At 45.7% G+C, this 21,567-nt stretch overlaps 1 protein-coding gene across 4 annotated transcripts in view; it reads right to left on the bottom strand.

Annotated features, from left to right (window-relative positions):
* Positions 1-21,567, bottom strand: part of LOC141080480 (uncharacterized) — a 150,350-nt gene that overhangs the window by 110,018 nt on the left and 18,765 nt on the right. Inside the window, exons 9-13 of one of the 4 annotated variants that reach the window (XR_012228919.1) lie at positions 13,021-13,221; positions 12,784-12,924; positions 12,543-12,660; positions 10,906-12,016; positions 849-9,781 (exon numbers count right to left, since the gene is read on the bottom strand). The exons of 1 other annotated variant lie outside the window; for it this stretch is intronic. The gene's annotated coding sequence lies outside the window, so the exon portion shown is untranslated. Of the gene's footprint in view, positions 1-848; positions 9,782-10,648; positions 12,017-12,542; positions 12,661-12,783; positions 12,925-13,020; positions 13,222-21,567 lie in introns of those variants that run through there. 2 more of the 4 variants (XR_012228920.1, XR_012228921.1) reach the window with 2 other exon arrangements.

The raw sequence follows: 21,567 nt of genomic DNA, 5'->3' as shown, positions 1-21,567 counted from the left end.
GGTATGGGATGCCATGAAGACATTTACGAGGGGACTTTTTATAAGTGAGATTGCGAGGTGTAAGACCAAAACTAAATTGGCAGATCAACAAATAAAGGATGACCTGACAAGAGCGGAGGCAGACATGATTTTGGCGCCAACGAGTGAAGCTCACAATAGACTAAAATTGGCTCAGGAGGCAGTTGATAAACTGCACATGATGCAAGCTGAGAGGAAAAGGGCATTTCAGCAAGCTCAATTCTTTGAAGAAGGAGAGAGAGTAGGTCACTTGTTGGCGGTGATATCTGCGGCACAAAGGGAGTCTTCCAGGGTGTATAAACTGAGAGATCAAACAGGGGCGACTCTGACAGACACAAAGGACATACTGGAGGTCTTCAAGGCATATTACATGGCACTGTACACTTTGAGAGCACGGGACACAGAGGGGGATGTGGAGAAATTTTTGGAAGGCATTTCACTACCTAAATTGTCTGAGGAAGATAGGTTGAGGTTGGAAGAACCTGTGAGTGTGAAGGAGGTGGAATGTGCAATACTGTCTATGCCCAATAACAAATCACCGGGAGCTGATGGTCTACCTGGGGAGGTGTACAGGGAGTTAGTGGAACTGCTGGCTCCGAAATTGAAATCTGTGCTTGATGAGGCTTTAGTGATGGGGGCACTGCCGAGATCAATGGAGGAAGCGGTGATAGTAGTTCTGCCGAAGGAGGGAAAAGATCCCATGGATGCGGAGTCGTACAGGCCCATTTCGTTGTTGACAACGGATGTCAAAATACTCGCTAAGATCCTGGCCACCCGGCTCACCGGGGTTGCGCATACCATTATACACGAGGACCAGTCGGGCTTTATGCCTAACCGCTCCACGGCTGTTAACTTAAGAAGATTATTTCTTAATATGCAACTGCCTGCTGATAATGGTGGCAGGAGAATAGTGATGTCATTGGACGCTAGGAAAGCATTTGATAGCGTGGAATGGCAATACTTATGGAAAATCATGGAACTGATGGGATTCGGCCCCGCGTTCATGGCCTGGGTGAAGTTATTGAACTCATCCCCAAAGGCAGTAGTTAAGGTGAATGGAGAACAGTCCGGGATGTTTGACTTGCATAGGGGCACAAGGCAGGGGTGTCCGCTGTCCCCGCTATTGTTCGCGGTGGCAGTGGAGCCCCTGGGGGCCAAGATTAGAGCTGAGAGGGGAGTGGTCGGATTTAAATTTGGGAAGCTGGAAGAAAAAATATCATTGTATGCCGACGACATCCTGTTGTTTTTGGAAAGTGCAGGAGAGACACTGGGGTGTGCGATGGATGTAATTAAACAATTTGGGAGCATTTCGGGACTGGAGATAAATTGGCACAAGTCTTATGTCATGGCTGTGGATAGAGCAATAGAAGCGGAGGAGATAGATGAGAGGGGGAAACAACTCCAGCTAGTTTCACAGTTTAAATACCTAGGGATATGGGTAGCTCTTCCACTGTCCCGATTCACGGATCTGAATTTGGTTCCTCTGCTAGAGAAATTTAAAGGGAAAATAGGTGCATGGTGCAAATTGACTTTAACGGTAACGGGTAGAACTAACCTGATTAAGATGGTCCTTATGCCACAACTAATGTACGTTTTGCACAATTCGCTGATATGGCTACCAAAAAAACGGTTTCGGGGCATTGATTCTATCTTCAGATCCTTGATATGGGGCAAGAAGCAGGCACGGATTAAATTTGGAACTCTGCAAAAAGGAAAGGAAGAGGGAGGACTAGCCGCACCAAATCCATGGGTCTATTTCTTGGCAGTACAGGGCCAGCATGTCAGGGGATGGAGAGAGCTCGATTGTGGAGGAGCAGCTCACCGGGTGCCGGTACATGTGACGGGGAGACGCCCACTTATCCAGGGTCTAGAGGATGGTACCTTTAAGAAACTGGGAGCACCATATCCTACCATAGGCATGATTCAGAAGGTATGGGACACCATTAAAAGGATCAGAGGGGTGGATGAGCTGACTAGGTACTCACCGGTGTGGGACAATGAGCATCTGCCGGAACTTAATAAGCTGCGTCAAATGGGCAATTGGAAGGCGAAAGGAGTAAGATATGTGTGCCAGCTGCAGAGTGGAACGGACCTGAAGACCTTTGAGACATTGAGAGAGGAATTTGATTTGCCTTCGGTATGGGGGTTTCAATACTATATGCTTCGACATGCTTGGAGGGCACAGTGTAGATTGGGAGCCATGACGGTTCAGGGCGACATTGTACTAGAATTTGTGTGTATGAAAGGAGGGACGAGGGGAGTTATATCGAGCATATATCATGATCTACTACACTCCTACCTGGGGGACAATCACCTCACTGCAAAGAGTAAATGGGAGAGGGAGGTGGGTACCCTCACAACAGAACAATGGGAGACTATTCTTGAATATGTCCCGAAGATCTCTCTAAGCGAGCAGGCACGGCTCTCCCAATTATATGTAATACATAGAACATACAAAACACCGCTGGTCCTATTCAAGGCGGGCTTGAGGGGAGACTCTAGCTGCCCTAGATGTGGCACAGACCAGGCCGGACTGTTACATATGTTATGGTCATGTCCACGGCTGGTGGCATACTGGCTGGTCGTTATCAACAAAATTGAGAGAGCTTATGCATGTACGCTCGACAGGAATCCAGTGCTGTGTGTTTTGGGGGAGGTGGATGGGATACCTGTCTCAGAACATTACAAAGTGGCAATAGCGAGGTTGCTGTATGTGGCACGCAAACTAATAGCACGAAAATGGAAGGATTCGGAACCCCCCACTAGGAGGGAATTTATTGCTCAGACATGTACGGTAATGCATTTAGAGGAAAGCATTTACAGGCGAAGGCATGGTGAAAGCACTTTCGAAAAAATATGGTCCGCCTGGATGGCGGTGATATGATTGCTAAGACTCTCAAGTATACCCGGCATAAGGAGTATTGGGGGAGGGGGGAAGGGGGGATGGCTTTGATTGTATTACTACAAGATATGTGAATTGTTACATGTATATTGATATCCACTGTTTATTGTTTAAAATCTTTTGAAACCTAAATAAAAATAACTGGTTTAAAAAAAAAAAAAATGCTAAAAGAAAGGTATGAGGAGATCCAAGATAGGGCAAGGTCTTTGATGCCGAAGGAGGAGAGGATCTATAGTAGGAGGGAGTGGTCAACTGTGTTGAATGCAGAGGACAGGTCTTGAAGCAGGAGCATAGAGTATTGTCCATTTGATTTCGCTGTAAGTAGGGCGTTAGTAATTTTGGTCAGGGCTGTGTCAGTGGAGTGATGGGGTCGGAAACCAGATTGTAGATAGTCAAAGAGCAGATGATAGGTGGGAGGAAAGTTCAGCGTGGACGTGCTGCTCCAGGAGTTTGGAAGCGAATGGGAGCAACGATATTGGGCGATAGCTGAACATAGCGGTTGGGTCGAGGGTTGGCTGTTGTGAGTTCATTTTCCAGTCCACCAGTTGTGAGTTCTCCTTCCAGGCTTTCTCTGGTGGTAACTGGAGGTAGTGAGGCTGATTTAATCAGTAGAGATCTGCCACCTGATAATGAGGATGACGATTGGACCTCAGGAATCTCAGACTGGATTTAAGACAGCCGACGCCCTATTCTGGTGCTGGTGATTCCTTCTGCTTGTCAGGTCTTTGTCTTCAGCTCTGTTCCAGTCATTTCAAGCTAAGTTTTTCTGCTAATTTTCACACTTGATTTTGTTGGTCTATTCAGTTTTTTGTGTGGTCAGCCAGCCCCGGCTGGGGCTGTGCTGAATTTCCACTCTTATTTATCTGTATTTGCCAATTTGTTTTTTTTGTCCTTTATTAGATTGGCCTCTTTTTGCTCTGTCTCAGAATATTTCAGAGTGCTGATATAGTGGGAGAAGTCTAGTGACATCAGGGTTAATTTTGCTATCAGATGTGTTGGACATTTTTGTAGGGTTTTTGTCAGATTGCAGACAGTGTCTTTCCTATTCTGTCTAGTTAGTTTGGGCCCCATCGTTTGCTCAGCCTATTTTCCTGCCTGTGTTTGTGCTTTCATCTTGTCTCACCGTCAATACATGTGTGGGGGCTGTCTTTCCTTTGGGGTCTGCTCTGGGGCAGTTAGTTTTCCCCTTTTCTTGCTTTAGACTTTAGTCCTCCGGCTGTGACGAAGCGTCTAGGATCATCGTTGGCACGCTCCACGGCTGCTGCTAGTTGATTGGTTAAGATCAGGGATCTGCAATCTGCATAGTTACCAACCTCTCTGGTTTTCTGTGACTTAGCTTGTTTAATCTTTTTCTCCTCGGTGACCCATTCATAACAGTTGGCTTTTTAAAGATAGGCATGATTGTGGCATATTTGAAAGCAGAAGGAAAGGTATCGGACGTTAGTGATAGGTTGAAGAGGTGGGTTAGGGATGGGATAAGTGTGGTGGTGAGGTTGGGGAGGAGGTGGGAGGGAATGGGGTCAAGTGCACAGGTAGTGAGGTGCGATTTGGAGAAGAGACAATTAAGCTCCCCTTCAGTGATGCTGGAGAGTGAGGTTATGGGGTTTGGGCATTGGTCTGGTATACAAAGGAGTTGTGGTGGTTGAACGATGAAGACTTGCCTTGTTTGGTCAATCTTATTTTCGAAGTGTGTGGCAAAGTCCTCGGCAGAGATGAGGGAGGTTGGAGGGGGCAGTGGTGGGCGGAGGAGGGAGTTAAAAGTTTTGAACAACTGTTTGGGATTGTAAGATAGGGAAGATACGAGGGTTGTGAAGTAGGCCTGTTTAGCAGAGGTGAGGGCAGATTTGAAAGCAAGTGTTGCCCGTTTGAATGCGGTGAAGTAGTCTTGCGAATTTGTTTTCTTCCAGCGCCGCTAAGCAATCCTGGACACTTGCCGGAGCTTTTTAGTGGTGCTATTGTGCCAGGGTTGTCTGTTGATACGTCGCATTCTGCCATGAACGAGAGGGGCAACAGCGTCAATAGCTGATGCGAGAGTGGCGTAGAAAGCAGTGGCAGTGTCTGTTGTGGAGTGAGGCTATGGATACCAGTGGTAGAATAGAGTCAGAGAGCGTGTGGGTGTCTAGGTGTGCAAAGTTTCTGCGGGTGTGCGCGTGTTGCTGGATATGGGTGACAGGTGAGGACAGGGATGAGAAAGTGAGTAGATGGTGGTCAGATAGAGGGAGAGGGGAGGTGGTGAAGTTAGAAAGAGAGCAGAGGCGGGTGAAGACCAGGTCTAATGTGTGTCTGTGTGGGTGGCTGAGGAGGACCACTGAGTAAGTCCAAAGGATGAAGTAAGGGACAGGAGTTTGGAGGCTGCTGACTGAAGGGTATCAGTGGGGATGTTGAAGTCACCCATGATGAAAGTGGGGATGTCAGTTGAAAGAAAATGAAGAAGTCAGGTAGAGAATTGGTCAATGAAGGCAGTGGTCGGGCCTGGAGGTCGGTATATGACGGCCACTTGGCGGTTGGAGGGAGAGTAGATGTGGAGAGAGTGGACTTCAAAAGAGGGGACGATAAGGGAGGGAAGAGGTGGGATTGGGTTAAAGGTGCAGTTGGAAGAGAGGAAAAGACCCACTCCTAAAATAAAATGCTTCTTAAAAAAAATAACATGCATCCCTAGTCCCGCTCTTTGATGTGGGCTAGGGAACTGAGATGGCAGATGATGGCTGCGTTATTTAGCGATCATCTGCCTCTAATAACGGAGGGAAGCTCCGACTGTGGCTGTTATCCTGTTAAATGCCGCTTTCATTTTGCGATGGCAGCATTTACAGCGAGTGCCCCGGCACTGTTGGAACTGTCCATAATCACCCCCGCAATGCGATTGTGGGGCGCCAAATGGTTGCCATGACAACCTGGGGTCTGCTGAACACCCCAGTGCTAGTCATGATAGTAGTACTCCTTTGAACACCAGCCTGTGGAGAGTAGGAGACTGTGATTTTTCCTATATACACAAGCAGGGCTTCCACCAGGAATTTTAGCACCTGATAATGGTAACATTTTCAAGTTCCTTTGAGACTCCACCCCAAATCTGCCTCCACCCCATGAATCTTCCACTGTACCACCGCCCACTCTTGGGAAAATTCAACTTCCGCACCTTGTCCTCACCAATCACACATTATCTATTCCCATTGAACACCATATCACATACAAAGCCATCAGCTTTTGTTTTGGACAAAAGTTTTTTTTTTTTAAGCCTGCTACCACGACAAGGTAGACCCTTTTGGTAGGGCCCTACTCTACTCTAACCTATTAAACATTTCATAAAATATCCAATACTCTTTTTAGGTATAGTTTATTTCTTTTTCTTTTAGGGAATGTCACATGCATTTTTTTTAAACTAATTAAAACCAGATTGTGATAATTTTTCTATAATTTGAATTTCTGATTGCAGATTATTGTATTCTGTTTTCTGTACATTTATGGAAGCTGCTCTCTTGCCTGTTTGGAGTTATGGACATTGGACATATGCATATATATATATCACAATACATTACAGGGGACTATTTATTTCCATGGGAGAGTTTTCTATACACATTCTCATTTAGTGACATGCAGATATCATTGTGCAGGAAGGGGAAAGAGGTGAGCTGTGACACTACCTAATGTGAATGATGGATTCTGTTATCTCTCATTGCAATCCTTTCTTGTTATGATAATGAGGGGACTACTGAAAAGTTATCTCTTCTGGATGTGTCGGTCTATTAGAAAATCAGTTTCTGTTAATTTATTATTTTATGATATAAGGGGTGACAAACTTTAAAGTAAATTCTTCCAAAACTTTAAACTAAGAGGCCTCGCCATTTTCTGGTTATTATTGACCAATGTGTTTGAGATGATGATAAGGCCCTTACTAATGCGGCCTTTCTTGAATTTCGGCACTAAATATGAAATATAGGAGATCAAAATATAGCTGTGTAGCATTTCTGCACTAAGTAAAGTGCCTTTTCATCATGTCACAAACACATTGGGTAACAATAACGATAGAGTGATCGATGCCTTTAACCCAAACCATTTGTAACACATTCCCACTATACATTTTGCTAACTAAATATTTTTTTCATAAGAGTCATTTAGTTAAAGCTATTGGCTAAATTATGTAAAGTGCAAAATTATAGTGACAGTAACAAAACAAACAAAACAAGCAAACAAAAAACAAGAACGAGGTGTTTCGTTCCGCTTTGCAGCAGAGTTGTTATTTTGACAGCTTGAAAAAAACCTGCATGCAACATTTTTCAGGCTGTCAAAATGAAGATCTCTGGACGGAATCGTCTCTATGTCAGTGTCTGGCTGGCGATTCCTCTTTTCACGCTAGCGCTAAACTAACGATCCAGCGCTGGCTTCTACTATAGAATCTAGTGATGGACCGCAGCACTGGTGTGAAACTGGCCTTTCCTGAGCCGAGTTGAGTTGCAAGAAATCTAGCCTTGTTGGTTTTCTTGCGACTGCCGCAGAGATCTATTCACTTCAAAGGGATCCCTGCACCTCGGTAATACTAGCTGCGACCCGTGTTGCGCCACCGGTGTCGCCGTGTAGCCCCTGCCTAGCAGGATGTAGAGAGCTTTTCAGACAAATGCTTTACAGCAGCCACATAGGCCATACACACTGTAGACTGGAGGGACCCAACTGAATTGCATGGGAGAGTGATCTGTACAAAGGTCTGTAAGATAAGCTGTAACAATCATCTATTGTGAATAGTGGAGCCTGTGCTATGTATACACAATGCTGATATCTCTCATTCTAATCCTATCTGTAATAATATCAGATAAGTGCAGCAAACTGATTTGTCCAGACCAAGAAGTGGCATCAATTACTACATGTCCCAAAACCAGTGCGAAAGCTCCACGATTTTATGTTTTTTTTTTATATATCGACACTGACCTGTAACATTAAAAACAACTTCAGCAAAAACACATTTTTTCCCTTTTTAGCCCCACACTAATTACGCCCCTACACAGCTCTATCGAAAGACAAAGTTATGGATCTTGAGAGGTGGCGATGAAAAAAAGACAATTACCTATTTTTGATAAGGGGTGCAAGTAGTATAAAGTAAAACTAAAAATTTTGTTATCACTATAATTGTACTGACCCAGAGAATATTGGAAAATTTATGTGAAAAATCAGTAACTGTATTGCTGTTTTTTCCAACCCCATCAGAAAGTTAATAAATTAATCTGCTATATATGTGTACCCCAAAGCGGTGGCATCAAAATCTAGAACGTGTCCTGCAATAAACAAGGCCCATACAGCTAAATCAATGATTATGAAGAAATCACTAAAGAAAATACTCAACCACCCCCTGAAATGAATGGAGCAGCTGGTCAGACATGTGTGAGGGCACTTCATTCATTTCAATGGGAGTTCCAGTTATTTCCAGAACTCCAAGTCAAATGATTTGAGTGTCTGCACACGTCTGAGAAACCGCTCCATTGATTTCAGGGGCCGGTTAGAGTTACGGGGCCCCTGTTCTCAGGATCAGTGGTTCTACTTCTGGGACCCCCCACTGATCACAAGATTGGGGGCCCATAAATCTCATTGCACCCTGAAATGAGCGGAGCAGCTGATTAGGCATGTGTGCCGCAGCCCGATTGTAAGAGCCAGCTCACACGGCACATTTTCAAGCAGAATTTTGGTGTAGACAGGTCCATTCTCAGCACGGCTGCTGCTAAAACCCACTATTCTGCAATCCTCATCGCTGTCTCCCATAGACAAGAATAGGAGTCATGAAGGAAGCGGTCACTGTGGAAATTCTGCGGAATGTCGGAGTAGCTGTCTGCGCCAAACTTCTGCTTGAAGATCCGCCATGTGAACTGGCCCTAATAATTATGCTATATGTTGTGTATAGAGGATTAGTATTAGGTTAATAGAATATCCCCTTTAAGACAGGCAACTGTACCGTATTGCAGGCAGACAGGCAGCAGTCAGTAGGATTGACTTTAGTAGTACTTAGGAGTTTGCAGGCAGGTAGCAGACAGAGACTGTCTCTATCTTCCTACTGTACAAGCAGGGAGGGGGGCACAAGAAGAGTAGCGGGTCAGTGGGCCAACAGGTGGGCAAATGGGAGGGCGGATGAGGGAATGGGAGGTCGGTCAAGCGAGTGGGCAGACATGAACTGCAAGGGCCAGGGGTTTTCCGCAGCTTAGTAACAAAGGGCATCCCATCATCAACTGATGTCAGACACGGCTGCCCCCCTCTCCTGCAGCCATACAATGTAAATAGCTGCGGGTGTGAGTGCCTGGGACCCCGGTCACCTGCATTAAAAAAAAATCCGGCCTCCTCCTCCCCTTAATAGCTGGTCATCACACACCTTTTCCCAACACTCATGATAGCACTTTCATGAGTGTGAGGAAATCTTACTACCGGTAATGGTAAAAATGATCACAGACATGTGCAATAATGTTAGGTAAAAAAAAAATAAAAAATCAGGCCTCCTCTTAATAGCCAGCCATCGCACACCATGTTATTTCTTCTTAGCCCAAGGCAGCACCGAAAGCTAGAGCTGTCATGAGCAAGAGGAAATCCAATTACCGGTTAGTGTAAAAAGTTCTGCACATGCCTATGGTTAAAGTGAAGCGCAGACGTTGGGGCGCTTATACTTACTGCCAGTGTATGATCAAATTGTCTAGCTTCTCCATCTTTGGGGTCCATCGGTATTGTGTCCATGGTCAACTACAATACAGCAGTGTTTCCAGTAATGTCCAATCTTCTGTTCTTCAAGGTCTTCTGGAGGCTCAGGACAGCTCACTCTGGTGATTATGGAGCTGGTGTCTTCAGGGCCGGCTCCAGGTTTTTCAGGGCCCCGGGCGAAAGAGTCTGTGGGCCCCCCTTTAACACATACCACATGGCATCTGTGGTGCAGGCCAAAAAATGGACTTGTCTCCATGTGGATCACACGGACACGCATGTGATCCACACGGACACACGCTCTATGGCAAAACACGTTCATGTGAAGGAGGCTATTGATTAGTAGTGTACGTATGAAAGATGATAAAGAAAGAACAGACAGACAGAGAGAGAGGAAAGAGAGAAAGAAAGAACAGAAAGAAAGAAAGAAAGAAAGAAAGAAAAGAAAGAAAAGAAAGAAAGAAAGAAAAAGAAAGAAAGAAAGAAAGAAAGAAAGAAAGAAAGAAAGAAAGAGTGGAAAGAAAACAGGGAAAGGACAGAAAGGAAGAACAGAGAGAAAGAAAGATTATAGAGAGAAAGAAAGATTATAGAGAGAAGAAAAGAGTGGACAGAAAAAAGAACAGAGAAAAAAGAACAGAGCGGTAGAGCGAAAGAAAGAGGGGAAGCAAAGGAGAGAGAGAGAGAGGAGGGAAAGAAAGAAAGAGGAAAGAAAGAAAGAACAGAGAGAGAGAATGAAAAAAAGAAGAGAGAGACAGAAAGAACAGAGAAAGAAAAAGAGGGGAAAGAAAGAACAGAGAAAGAACAGAGAGAAAGGAAGAACGGAGAGAGAGAAAGAAAGATTAGAGAAAGAAAGTGGACAGAAAAAAAAGAACAGAGAGGTAGAGAGAAAGAAGGGAAGGAACAGAGAGAAAGAAAGAGGGGAAAGAAAGAACAGAGAAAGAGAGGAAAGAAAGAACAGAGAAGGGAAAGAAAAAGAAAGAAAGAACAGAGAAAGAGGAAGAAAACAGAGCGAAAGAAAGAAAAAGAACAGAGAGTAAGAGAGTGGACAGAAAAAAGAACAGAGAGAAAAAGAAAGAGGAAAGAAAACAGAGAGGGAGAGAAAATAAAGAAGGGAAGAAACAGAGAAAGAAAGAAACAAAGAGGGGAAAGAACGAACAGAGAGAGAGAGAAAGCACAGAGAAAGAAAGAAAGAAAGAAAGAAAGAGGGGAAAGAAAGAGAATAGAGAGAGAAAGGAAAAAAAGATTAGAGAGAAAGAACAGAGAGAGAGAGAAAGAAAGATTCTATAAAGATACTATAGCAGCCCGGCTCCCGTTGTAGTACTCACCTGAGCCTCCCGATGCAGGACATATCATGATCCGCTCACATGGCAGGCATCCCCGATTCCAAGGCGATCACGCTGTCGGAGGACACGGTGATGGATCTGAAGCATTCCCTGAAGTGCCTCCATGGTTCCGTCACAATCTCCTCCCAAAATTACCTCATTTCCGGTGAGCTTCCAGCACGTCACTTCCAGTAGAACGTCACGTGCGAGTTTTAAAGTGCTCCTTGGGGCTACGCCGTGTACTCCTGTGTCCGTGGGAAAAGTAGCTGGGGCAGTCTCTCTCTCAAAATCGGGATGGTCCGGCTGGATCTGGGACAGTTGGGAGGTATGAATGCTCCCCACCATACACACAAGGCTCTGCACACCTCATCCACACACGGTTCAGGTTTGTATGCCCTGTACACACATGGCTCCGCTCTGTACACCTTGTATACACACGGCTCCGCTCCATACACACGCGGCTTCACTCTGTACACCCCCGTTTCTGCTCCGTACACACAGGGCTCCATTCAGTACACCTCGGACACACGAGGCTCCGCTCCGTACACCTCGTACACATGGGCTCCGCTCCGTACACCTCGGACACCCACGGCTCCGCTCCGTACACCTCGGACACATGGGCTGCGCTCCGTACACACACAGCTCTGCTACATCCACACTGTAAACCCCTCCTGACCCCACACGTAAGCTTTACCTCATCCAGCACGATGACAACCAGCACAGACAGCACAGCAGAGTCCTGCACTGAGGCTCCTGATCATGTGACCCCTGACTCCTCCCCTCCTGTGACCTCATCACAGGTCCTGTGTGCACAGAGAATCCCATTCCCTGCGATGTCATTGCTGGGATTTATCAGGGCTGCGGTGGTCGGTGCATGGGGGGGGCGTGGCGGCGACCATTGGGAGCTATGTACGGAATCCCAGACAGTGTGAGTGGGCCCCCAGTCTCGCCAGGGCCCCGACACTTGGGTGTCTTGTCAAGGGTTTCCACGTTGACAAAAGAAAAACCCTTGAACATGGCCTGGGTCCTTTCCTGATAGAGGAAACTTTTTGGCATCTACTGCTTCTAATTTCTCCAGATGGTATGGTCGAGAACGGTGATGAGCTTTATTTGGCTGTAAAACACCAAAAAAATGAAATATAACATTAGGATTATGACCTTTTTATCAAAGTCAATATTTTCAATTGAACTAAAATAACCAAAATTTGAAATCTTCTGGAGAAGGATGAAATCCACATTAACTTGCATACAGCTAAAGTGAAATGATCTGAACCATCAAACCAGGACAGCAGCCCTAGATGATGTTGACTTTCCAATGCTAGTGTCAGCGGTAAGAAAAACTCAACAGAAAGTCAACATCAAAAAACTATAGAAATAACTATCAGCTTTCAATTAGTGTTCTCTAACCATCAGTGATTTCCCTATAGGCCGGGGTAACACTTGCGAGAAACTCGCATCTCAATACCCGGCAGTGGGACCAGAGCTCTCAGATGGTTAGAAATACATGCAGCCACACACTCCTGTCCCGAGTGCCGGCGGCAGTGCCGGGTATTGAGATGAGAGACTCGTGATAGTTTCTCGCAAGTGTGACCCCGGCCATACAGTGATGATGGTGCAATGTGATCAGGATATATACTTACTACAGGGATGTGTGGTGGAGGCACTTTCAGGGCTTCCGCAGTCAATACACTGAAAAAACACGTGCTCTCTGATGTTACCATGGACTCCTAAGCGTCTGACAGGATCTTTCTCAAGGAGCTAAAAATGATAAAGTAAAACCCATGAATGTAAACAGTAGAGGCAATAAAACTTTCTTGCAATACCACCATTTAAATGAATATTGTAGAAGCCATAGTACTAATAACTTGGAGTTATACTAACCTGCTTAATGATGTCATCAATGCCGGAGGATGCCTCATCAAGTGTCAGATGGTAAGTACACTCACTGGTAACCATATATTTTAAGATGATCCCAAAAGAATACCAGTCTACTCTGGCGTTATACTCCTTGCCAGGAAAAATCTGTCAATGAAGAGAGAACAAAAAAATCAAAACGTCAACATGCTCATGGTCTATAATTTTTGTGAAAACTACATGGGAAAGTACTATTGTTTGCACCTCAGGAGCCATGTAGCCTGGTGTTCCAGTGTATTCGGTGGCTGTTCGGTCTCCATGCATTTGTCAATTGCGAGACCGAAATCTGTGATCTTAAAGTGGCCCGTTTCAGCCACCAAGATGTTCTCGGGCTTGAGGTCTCTGTGAATGATGCCCTTGGAGTGGAGGTACTGGATTCCACAGACCAGTTCAGCAGCATAGAATCTGACAAAAAGACATGAATGAGTGTTCCCCAGAACCCCAAAGGCATGTAATACAACACCGAAGTGAACAGAACCAATCCTATACAGCTATATACAATTAGGATGAGGTTTGTAGGTATCATAAAAAGTACCTTGCACTGGGGATGTCAAGCCGCCCCTTCATCAGTAGAAAGGTGTCCCCGCAGCTTATATATTCCAGATCAAGTAGCACATAGCGCTGTAGCACAGAAAGACAGTTCCCTGAAAAATCCCCACAGGAAATAGGGATTTTTGTGTACTCACCGTAAAATCCTTTTCTCCGAGCCAATCATTGGAGGACACAGCACCCACCCTGTTTGGCCTATTGGCTCACACTAGCATCTTTAGGTTTTGACAGAGTTATGATTGTCATTCGTTTAATGCTCCTACTGCTTTTATCACCGAACTGGGGAATTCCCAGCCAGCGAGAGCGTGTATACTGCAGAGGAGGAGTTAACTTTTTTCTAAGCATACATCTAGATTGTTTTTCAGGGCTGAGACTATTGTACACATAATATTTACTATGTGGACTTGCTGCACACATTACATATGTATAACTGTGTGAAGTTATGTAGGACTTGTCACTGCTCCCAGGTTTACAGGTTATGCCAAAATAACCGTTGTTCCTTTTCAATGTTTTTAATATTGTGGTGTTTTTGTGTATCCTATGCAATAAAATTGATAATTTTTCTATGGTGATCCCTGCTTTTGGTGTGTGTCTTCTTGGCTTTTTTCTTTGATAGGAATCAGCCCCAGTCGTCGCAGGAAAGTGTGCGGGGAGGTATACTCCGCATGCTTGCCTGTTGTTGGTTCAGAGGAGAGCGGGCCGTAGAAAGGAACCGTCACCCCCTTCACGCCGTTAATTAAAAAAAATACAAATTTACAGAAAATTCAAAAATAAAATAAAAACGGTGGGGTCTGAAGCCAGACCCAAGTGCCTCCTGCAGACACTAAGCAAGAACTGGGGAATTCCCAGCCAGCGAGAGGGTGTATACTGAAGGGGAGGAGTTAACTTTTTTCTGTGTTACTTAGTGTCCTCCTAGTGGCAAGCAGCATAAAACCCACTGTCTGTGTCCCCCAATGAGGCGTAGGAGAAAATAACCCACAGGAAAATTGCCCACACAGGAAATAGCCCACATGCATAGCTCCCAAGCATCCTGGATTCCGCGGGACAGTCCCGTTTTTGCTCCGCCCACCCGCTGTCCCACACGGGACTCTATTTGTCCCGCACTGCAGGGAGATAAACAGCACGCCCCCCATGCACTGACTCCATTCTCGCCCTCCCCCACCGCAGCCCCATACAGCCTGCCTGCAGTGGTGTCGCTAGGTTGTGTTCTCTTCTGTGGCACAGGACCTGTGATGAGGTCACAGGAGGGGAGGAGTCAGGGGTCACATGATCAGGGGCCTCTGTGTCCGCAGAGCTCTGCTGTGCTGGTTGTCATGTTGCTGGATGAGGCAAAGTCTGTGTGTGGGGTCAGGAGGGGTTTACAGTGTGGATGTAGCGGAGCCGCGTGTGCACGAGGTGTACGGAGCGGAGCCGCATGTGCACAAGGTGTACGGAGCGGAGCCGCGTGTGCACAAGGTGTACGGCGCGGAACCGCGTATGTACGAGGTGTATGGAGCAAAGCCGCATGTGTACAAGGTTTACGGAGTGGAGATATGTGTGTACAAGGTGTACAGAGCAGATCCGCATGTGTATGAGGTTTACGGAGTGGAGCCATGTGTGTGCGCGAGGTTTAAGGAGCGGAGCCGTGTGTGTACAAGGCATACAAAGCTGAACCGTTTGTGTATGAGGTGTGCAGAGCCATGCATGTACACGGTGTATGATGGGGAGCATTCATACCTCCCAACCGTTCCGGATACAGCAGGACAGTCCCGATTTTGAGTCTGCCCCACTGCCCCGGCCGGGAGGTTACTTTTCCCGCGGACACAGGAGTACACGGCGGAGCCTCGAGGAGCACTTTAAAATTCACACGTGACTTCCACCAGAAGTGACGTGCTGGAAGCTGACCGGAAATTAGGTAATTTCAGGAGGAGATTGTGATGGAACCATGGAGGCACTTCACGGAATGCTTCAGATCCATCACCGTGTCCTCCTCAGACAGCGGGATTGCCTTGAAATCAGGGATGTCGGCCATGTGAGCGGATCATGATATGTCGTGCACCGGGAGGCTCAGGTGGGCACTATAATGGGAGCCGGGCTGCTATAGTCTGTCTCTCTGTTGTTTTTTTCTGTCTGTTTCTTTCTTTCTCTGTTCTCTCTTTCCCATCTTTTTTTCTTTGTTTTTCTCTCTCTGTTCTCTCTTTTCTTCAGTACCAGTCAATGTGCCAACAGTACCAGCCACTGTGCCCTTAATGCGAGCCACTGTGCCCTCAGTACCAGTCAGTGTGATCAGCAGTGCTAAATGGGTGCGATTTGGGTCTGCACCTCAAGCCTTCGATGCCAGGTGGAAATTAACTTTATTCCACCCGGCAGTATTCAGCACTCCATCACAGGGATGGGGTCAGTGCTGGGTCAATCACAGATGTGTATATAGAGCAGCAGCTGTAACCGCACCGCCAGCAGATCACCGTTAGAGCCAAGTGTCAGTCTGTGCCACTCTGTACAGATCGGCAACTGCACCCGCATGGGCGCCTCCCCCATGCCTGAAACCCAAACAATGCCAGGGGGAATAAAAAGTTCATTTCCTCCCAGCAGCAGGTTTTTCAACCCTTAGCAATGGAGCCAATATTGGCCTTAATAACCAGGCCAAATTTTGACCGGTGTCACTTTATGAGAACCCTGGAACGCTTCAATGTATCTTACTGGTTCGAAGAGTGATATTTTCATAATTATACACAAATCCTATTGAAATTGACAATTTTTGCAATTTCTCAAACTTTACAATCTATGCCCTTAAAATATTTTGTGTGGTACAACTAACATTTCCCACATGTCTACTCAGTTTTGCAACACCAAAAAGTAAACCCAACAGTTTGTTACAGGATTTATGAGCATGGCGATACCCAACATTTAGTCAAAAATTTCTGTTTGGACAAACATCAAGGCTCGGAACGGAAGGAGCAATGTTTGAAGTTTGGAACACAGATTTGGCTGAAATTTGTAGAGCCTGTGGGGTTCAAGAGCAACAGAAATCCTCCATAAATGTCTTTTGTAAATTGTAGCCTCTAATGTATTTATCTAGGGAGGTAGCGAGTAGTGTGATGCACAAATAAAATAGTAATAGCGGCACAAGTATATGTGGGCTGAATCAGCTGCAAGTACCAAAAGACCTTTACCACAATGGCGTAAATATAATATGAATCAAATAGAATAAAAAAAGTACTCGCGCTATGAAAGACACCAAAAACACTACTGATCAATTATGACAAATACCTGCAATGATTCAGAAGAAACCTTGTAAGACCTGGACGATGAGGAAATTGTCTTCCAAAAGATTCAATGCAATAAACTAAAGGATAAAAACAGGTATTTAGGAGGTGAATAAAAATATATATAAAAAACTGCTAAATATAGAAGTTAAAAATTAGCAGTGAATTTGTGCCCTTCTTATTGTGCAAATAGGCAAAAAGAGTTACAATACCAGTAGAGGCAGTGGTTAAGCACCCTATGAGCTGTGCAAAATAAGCAAAAATTTAACAATATACAGTATAATAAGAGCACTAACTAAACGCAGAGGGAGGAGCTGCGGCCGAGGAACGTATATAAATACTGGCGATAGCGTCAAGGAAAAAGCAAAGTGTCCAGTGAGACCAGAAATATTCTGAAGCTGTGCCGTTGGAAATAAATAACGCTGTACAATATAAGGGCCGAGGGTGCTCAGAACAAAGGTCCAGTTAAAGATTATCCGATGCTGTACCGTTCACAGATAATTATTATGGCCAAAAAACAGGTGCTGGGGGTGTTCAGAACAGTGTCAGGAACCTGCATTGTTCATAGCTTGGAGTATCCACCAGCAAGTTACGTTGTACTTAACTTATGTCTCGCTGAGGAGGCCGTCCAGGGCAGCGGTGAGTGAACGGTACAGCATCGGATAATCTGTAACTGGACATTTGTTCTGAGCACCCTCAGCACTTATACTGTACAGTGTTATTTATTTCCAGCGGCACAGCTTCAGAATATTTCTGGTCTCACTGGACACTTTGCTTATTCCTTGACGCTATCGCCAGTATTTATATACGTTCCTCGGCCGCAGCTCCTCCCTCTGCGTTTAGTTAGTGCTCTTATTATACTGTATATTGTTAAATTTTTGCTTATTTTGCACAGCTCATAGGGTGCTTAACCACTGCCTCTACTGGTATTGTAACTCTTTTTGCCTATTTGCACAATAAGAAGGGCACTAATTCACTGCTAATTTTTAACTTCTATATTTAGCAGTTTTTTATATATATTTTTATTCACCTCCTAAATACCTGTTTTTATCCTTTAGTTTATTGCATTGAATCTTTTGGAAGACAATTTCCTCGTCGTCCAGGCCTTACAAGGTTTCTTCTGAATCATTGCAGGTATTTCTCATAATCAATGGCGGATCTTAATAGGGGCGGACGGGGAGGTCGCCCCAGGCCCAAGGTTTTTTGGGGGCCCAGGGGCAGGGGCGGGCTGGGCAGGGTGGCAGAGAGGCAAATGCCCCCCGCACCGCTCCCCCAGCACCTGTACAGGGCCGGCCGTGCCCTGTGCTGTGACGCCGCTGGCAGCAGACAGCCGCCCGCGTCACATTCTATGAGGGGTCGGGAGCTGTGCACGGCCGTCACCTTGACGGCTGCTCAGCTCCGGCTGTACTTCCGGGTCAGATGTCGGGCGTGCGCGATGACGTCATCGTGCACGCGCCGACATGTCCCGGAGGATGCTGAAAGCAGAGGCGCTGCTGGGGAGCGAGCCGGCTGTGAGGTAAGTATGGGGAACTTTTTTTATTTTTTTTTATTTATAAAATGAATTAAATGGGGGAGGGGGTGAGTGGGGGCTGTACACAATGAAGGGGGGGTGACAGGGGCCTGTATATGATGAAGGGGGGGTGACTGGGGGCTGTATATGATGAAGGGGGGGTGACTGGGGGCTGTATATGATGAAGGGGGTGACTGGGGGCTGTATATGATGAAGGGGGGGTGACTGGGGGCTGTATATGATGAAGGGGGGGTGACTGGGGGCTGTATATGATGAAGGGGGGTGACTGGGGGCTGTATATGATGAAGGGGGGGTGACTGGGGGCTGTATATGATGAAGGGGGTGACTGGGGGCTGTATATGATGAAGGGGGTGACTGGGGGCTGTATATGATGAAGGGGGGGTGACTGGGGTTGTACAGGATGAAGGGGGTGAGTGGGGGCTTCACAGGATGAAGGGGGGATGAGTGGGGGCTTCACATGATGAAGGGGGTGAGTGGGGCTGCACATGATGAAGGGGGGTGAGTGAGTGGGGCTGCATATGATGAATGGGGGGTGAGTGGGGCTGCACATGATTAAGTGGGGCTGCAAATGATGAAGTGGGGGATAAGGGGGACTGCACATGATGAATTAAGGGGTAAGTGGGACTGCACATGATGAATTAAGGGGTAAGTGGGACTGCACATGATGAATTAAGGGGTAAGTGGGACTGAACATGATGAATTGGGGGTAAGAGGGACTGCACATGATGAATTGGGGGTAAGGGGGACTGCACATGATGAATTGGGGGTAAGGGGGACTGCACATGATGAATTGGGGGTAAGGGGGACTGCACATGATGTGGGGGTAAAATTAACTGCACATGTTGATGGGGGAGTGGGGCTGCACATGAAGTTGGGGGGGAAGGGGACTGCACATGATAAAATGGAAGGGGGGATAAGGGGCTGCAAATGATGAAGCGGCACTGCAGATGAAGTGAGTGGGTGATAGGGGACTGCAATGGATGAAGTAAGGGGACTTCAAATTAAAGTGGGGACATTAAAGTGGATCCCCTATGGCCAGGATCACGTTGGGCGATTTTGTGCGTATTGGCCGTAGGCCTACAGCTTATGTGCAACGTCTTTTTAGGCCATGTCCACACGTGGTGGAATGGTGGCGGGTTTTCCGTATGGACCCGCAGCAAACCAAGTGCTGCGGTCCGTACGGCTGTCAATTCCCGCACGGGGACCGCAGCGCTCAGGTGGGAAGGGGGGTACAGGGGCCCAGGTTTTATGAACAGCCCCGGCCCATAGTCCACTTAATCCGCCACTGCTCATAATTGATCAGTAGTGTTTTTGGTGTCTGTTTCATAGCGCGAATACTCTTTTATTCTATTTGAGTAGTGTGATGCCACTTTTTTTTTTATGCTGTTGATGCAACATAAGTTAGAGAAAAAAAAAATTACAATTTGCATTTTTTCCCCACTGTCACCATCATTAATCTTTTTTGTACTAAGAAAGACCTCCAATTTTATTGCACCAGTTTCTGTAGTAATAGTCCGTGTACATGTGGTACCCTTGATGAAGAAATGGCGTAGTTACAATTCTACCTGGGATGCCAATTGTCATGGGGTAGTTTGGTGTTTGGTTGTTTTTTGATGTCCCTACCTTCATATATTAGAAAGGTGCATGTGTATCCTGATGTGCTCTTGCATATTATATACAATTTTACACCGCATTTGGCACACTTGGAGGGGATAAATTGGCGAATGACAGTTGGTGCCAGAACGGACCGCGACACCCATCGGACCAAAACCGGGCTTGGACCGCCCCGGGTGAGTATAATATAAATCGTTTTTCTTCTCTTTCAGGTTACATCGGGGGCTTATCTACAGCGTTACAGAATGCTGTGATTGCAGATCTGTTGCCACGGTGGTACTCCTGTGAAGCCCATGAAGTCTTCATAATAGACAGTTATTTTAGCTATGCACTGTGACATTGCATTATATAGAACAAGCAATCAGAAACCTGCAATATAATCTCACATTAGGGACCCCCTCACTCCCAAAAAGAAAACAAAGGCCCACCACTGCCCTCAGTCACCCTCCCAACAGTGTCCGCGTTTTCTTTACTACGACAACATCATAGACAACTATACTAACCTGGAGAATCCTACTACAAGGTCATTTCTTCCACATACTACAAAGCAATCCCCCCAAAATCAATAGCACAATTATTTTGTGCAGTCCCCCCCATCCATCCCCTTTTCATGTCCTTCACCCTCCCAGAGTTCATTACGCTTGGAATTTTTAGTACATTGAATGGTGTCATACAAAACAATTAGGCTTGTAAAAAGAAAGCTCTCAAACAGCTCTGTCAATAAAACATTTATTGTTTTCCCCTCAAATCCTGCTGACGCCAAATCATAATAATAATGATGAACTTGGCACTCAAATGCGTGAAAAAATTGATTCTATTTTATTGGCATCCAAATCACATGTATTCTAAGCGTTTTCGGTCCTTCATAGGACCTTCATCAGAGAATTGTCAATATGATTTACTGTTTAAAGCCAAATGTAAAAGAACACAGAAAAAAAATTAAATATCACATGATGCACTAAAGAAAGTTAGGCAAAAAAAGAAAAAAATATATAACAAGTTACGTCGAATAAGCATATATACAGTGCTACATTTTAGAGACTGTTGCACAAAGACGTGTAATGCACAATCTGCGAAGATATATGTGAAAATTGGTGTTAAAAAAAAAACAACCATACTATTACTGGTTAAAGTGAGGAAGTTGGAGTGAAGCACCTCTGGAATAGAAAAGAAGTCAAAAAGCAATATGGTAGTGCCTGTATCATATGTGGTCTGAATATGTTGGTCCTCCTAGGAGGAAAAAGGGAAGAGTAAGGTTAGGCAATATGATAGTGCAATATATATTTTCATTACATACATGCACAATCCATTTTATACATGAGAGGTAAGGTGTAAAACTCCCTATTTTACCTGGATGCTGCTTTAGAAGCTATGTATTTTAGATAGCACTATTTTAATGCGACATAAGTCGCTATGGGATGGCGCTGGAAAGGAGGGAGAAAACAACAAATATTGAGTATACACAGGTTGTATATTTAAGGTGCCATATGTAGAGTCAGCCCCTTACTTTACCTGCGTTGGTGGCCCCTTGTGACTTGCGGTATGTACCGCTTTGAGCAGAGGACGCCATGGTCTGGCGTCTGCTTCCGGGTATTTAACCCGGTGGGAAACGCCCCCTTAGACCGCGTCATCGCGGTCACATGGTACCGCTGTGTGGGCCTGCGCTATGTGTATGAAGCACATATTGGAACGCGTCACAGCGGTCACCTGACCCCGCTGTCCGCGCCTGCGCTGAGTGTAAAGATCAGGGCACAAGTGGTGCCCATGTCACTGAGAGAGATCAAAGATGTAAACAGTGTTAATGGACCACAT

This window comes from Dendrobates tinctorius, unplaced genomic scaffold (assembly GCF_039654945.1).
Source record: "Dendrobates tinctorius isolate UK_male_01 unplaced genomic scaffold, ASM3965494v1 ptg000016l, whole genome shotgun sequence".
NCBI classification, from domain to species: Eukaryota; Metazoa; Chordata; class Amphibia; order Anura; family Dendrobatidae; genus Dendrobates; species Dendrobates tinctorius.
This window is presented reverse-complemented; position numbering and strand designations above follow the sequence as displayed.